Source organism: Equus przewalskii, chromosome 13 (assembly GCF_037783145.1).
Source record: "Equus przewalskii isolate Varuska chromosome 13, EquPr2, whole genome shotgun sequence".
NCBI lineage: Eukaryota > Metazoa > Chordata > Mammalia > Perissodactyla > Equidae > Equus > Equus przewalskii.
The window spans coordinates 3,473,963-3,477,428 of NC_091843.1; the positions used below are offsets into that span (position 1 = coordinate 3,473,963).

At 50.3% G+C, this 3,466-nt stretch overlaps 1 long non-coding RNA gene across 1 annotated transcript; it reads left to right on the forward strand.

Moving 5' to 3' along the window:
- The first annotated feature begins 481 nt into the window (after positions 1-481).
- Positions 482-3,271, forward strand: LOC139075242 (uncharacterized). Its single transcript, XR_011525409.1, has 3 exons — positions 482-598; positions 1,342-1,411; positions 2,015-3,271. It is a non-coding gene; the product is annotated as an uncharacterized lncRNA (long non-coding RNA).
- Positions 3,272-3,466: the final 195 nt, after the last annotated feature.

The window sequence follows — 3,466 nt, forward strand, 5'->3', positions numbered from 1 at the left end:
AATTAGATTCTGCTGGGGCGGACCTAGCTTCTGCCCTGCCGCCGTCCACTGGTCGCTCCCCTTGGGGGCTAGGGGGAGACGGGGGTTACACAGTTGCCCTGAGGAGAGTGAGAGACAGAGACGAGAAGAGGCGGTGACCCCAGACCCAGCCCAGGACTGAATTCACCTTCCTCCCCGGCCCCTTGCTCTGGAGGGAAGGGGCAGAGAAGCTCCCACCCCTCCACAGACCTTAGGGACTTGGACTAGAAACAGCCCGGGAGGCATTAAACAGTGTGTTACTTTGACTTCCTGCTTCCTTTTGGAGCAGTCCCATTCCAGGGCATCCTTTCCTCCAACCCTCCTTGCTTCCTCCCCACGCCCGAACATCCTTGACAATCTTGTTCTGTTTTCTCTATAGCGCTTGCGCAATCCAGTTTTGTTTATAACATTTGACTTGAAATTATCTTGTGTGTTGATTTATTTACTCTGTCTTCCTGCCCCTAACACCTTTCCCCCTTTAGGATAAAAGCTCCATTGGAGCCAGGACTTTGTACGCATCACTGCTGTATCCTCAACACCATGTGCTTGGAACACAGGAGGTGCCCAGAAATATTCTGAGGTAGCCAATGTCCTCCACCTGACGAAATGAGTAGGGGAGAGGGCGGTCCACAGCCCTGTGGGGAGCCCGCGGGGCATGAGAGCATCCCGGAGAGGCCTGTCTGTGCTTGGAGAGCATGGGTGGTCCTGGCCCACGCGGGAGCCGCGGAGGTGGTAGGTTGAGCAAACCTTGCCTGGGGCCACGGGGCCGAGGCTGAAGCCGCCTCGGAGCCAACAGGACCTCACAGGCTTTCGCGGACGCCCCAGGCTTCCCCACTTCCTCTCGGGGAGCCCTGGCCTGCCTCACAGCCACGCTGGGTGTGAGTAAAGCCCGGCTTCTCCAAGAACTTTGAATGCGCCGCTGGCGCCGCTGGCGCGGGGCCCCTTTCACCGCTGTCGTGGTTTCCCCAGCATGTGGCTCTCCTTGCATTGCAGTTTTGTAACTTTTCAGGAGGCACCAAGTTTTGCTACATAGCTGATTTTGTCATCCTTTCCTGGTTAGAATTGTGTGTCCGTTTTGTTTTTGTTGGGGGTGGGGGGGTTGCTGCTACAAAGCAGAAACACTTAGCTGTTCTCCACCAACTTAGTCTGTTTAACCTCTTGCTAGTTTCCTACAATTTGACTTTTTAAATTTAACTTCTCAATACACGTCCATTTTGTTTTGCAGGGAGTGGTGAAAAGTATGATTTATTTTTTCCCACATTTTTGACCAGTTACCCCAGCACCTCTTATTAAGTAATCCTTCCTTATCCTTTCGTTTTGAAGCCTTTTGTCATAGTATGAAGATTTTCTACAGTATGGAATTTGTTTCTGGCTCTTCATTTTTTCCCCTGAGGTATAGTTTTATGTTTATACCAATGTCATATTGTTTTACTATATGTTTTACATATTGCTACTTTGTAATATGTTCTAATATGTGGTGGGATTAAACACTGCTCACAAAAAGGGAACAAAAGAAAAGAAACACAAGGTTATTGAGAAAGCAGATCGCTGGTGCCTGGGGGTCGGGGAGAAGGCTGACTGTGGGGGGGCACAGAGGAATTTGGAATGATGGTGGAATTCATCCACATCTTAGTAGTACGGTTGGTCATACAATTCTGCATTTGTCAAAGCTCTAAAAACTGTACCCTAAAAAGGGTGAATTTTCCTGTATGTAAATTATACCTTAAAAGTGGGGGGAGGAGACAGGTACACAGAAGACACTATATAAATCGTTTTGTTTTGTGTTGTTTTTTCCGAGGAAGATTGGCCCTGAGCTAATATCCACTGCCAATCTTTCTCTTTTTGTATGTGAGCTGCCATCACAGCGTGGGCACTGACAGACGAGTGGTGTAGGTCCACATGCGGGAACTGACCCTTGGCTGCCGAAGTGGAGTGCACTGAACTTAACCATTAGGCCACCGGGGCTGGCCCTAAATCTTTTTTTTTTTTTTTAAAGGTTCTTGACAGTGAGGACAAGCTCTGGAGTGCTCTCCTGAAAATACAGCCTCCCTTGCTACCTAAACCCAGTGAAAGGCCAGCCTAGGAAAAGATGGACCCTCCTCTGACCACTGGTGGAGTGCGGCAGCAGTGGGCGATGCAGCCACTCCCTGTCCTCTTCTGTGGAACCTAGGACCTCAGGGCTCAGTAGCTGCAGCCAGAGTTGCGACTCAGGCCATCTCTTCCTTCTACCCTACAGGTGGCTCCCAGCCTGTCTCCTGCACCTTCTCCCTGTTCCTGTTCCTCTCTGCAAGGCTTTGGTTCAGGCTAGGAGTAGCTACATAATTTGTAGGCCCCAGATAAAAAGGAAACTGTGAGGCCCCTTTTTCAAGATGGGACAGCAGAGTACTGTCACACCAAGTGTAGGGCCCCTCTGAGCGGGGGCCCCTGTGTGACTACAGGTCACACACACATAAAGCTAGTCCTGGTTCTGGCCCTTTCCCTTGGCTGTCTGAGGGACCCACCTGATGCGGGGTCGGTGAGCCGAGGAGTCGAAAGAAAGATTTCTTTAGACTCTTAAGATCTGGCAGTAGTGCTCTTTTATTTAGAGAATAGTATAGAATAGCATGGGGACAGGACCCATGGGCAGTCAGAGCTTCTGCTGCCGCCGCTTCTGCTGCCCCTGCTGGCATGGGGACAGAGCCCATGGGCAGGCAGAGCTGGTGCGTGGGGACAAGACCCACGGGCAGTCAGAGCTCCTGCTGCTGCCCCGAGTTGAGGGTTAGGGCTAAATTTAAGGCATAGGTATGTGAGTCATCTCTTTACGAGACAAAGAAAAAAAAAGTTAAGAAAAAAAAAGTTAAAATGGTACCAGTGCCGGTAGGGTCCGGCCATTGGGCGGTCCCACAACTTTTAGATAAGAATCAAACCGGATTGAGTAAATGGCAGAAGTCACCACTCAAATATTATCTTCAACTAAAGACAAAGGAGGATTTTGGGGTGGGGGGGTCAGTTACATGAGGTTGCCAGACAGTAAACAACTTAAGTTCTTGCCTTCCCCATTACGAGTTTCCAGAGATAAGGCCATCCCCCCTTCCTCCTGGCGCAGAGAGGGAGGCATGGAGATTTCCTTCACAAATGCAATTGTCTCTGATCAAAGGGCAAACAAATTCCACTCCTTGGAGCCTGGTTCTTATCTGTAGTTTTAAAAGTAACCAGCCTAAAAATCCTCATCACACCCACAGTCACAGGAAGTAAAGTCCTCAGTGTCAGCTTACGAGGCTGTCCAGGACCTGTCTTGCCTCCTCTCACCCCTTCCAGACAGGACCCTCCTGTGGATCTGCCCCACACTTCCCTGTGTCCATCCTGGGGTGCCCTCATCCCATGCTGCTCTGGAGGAAAGCCCCTGAACTTTCCCTCTTCAGAGCAGCTTACCCCTGGGGAAGAAAAAATTCCTCATGACACTTGTTAA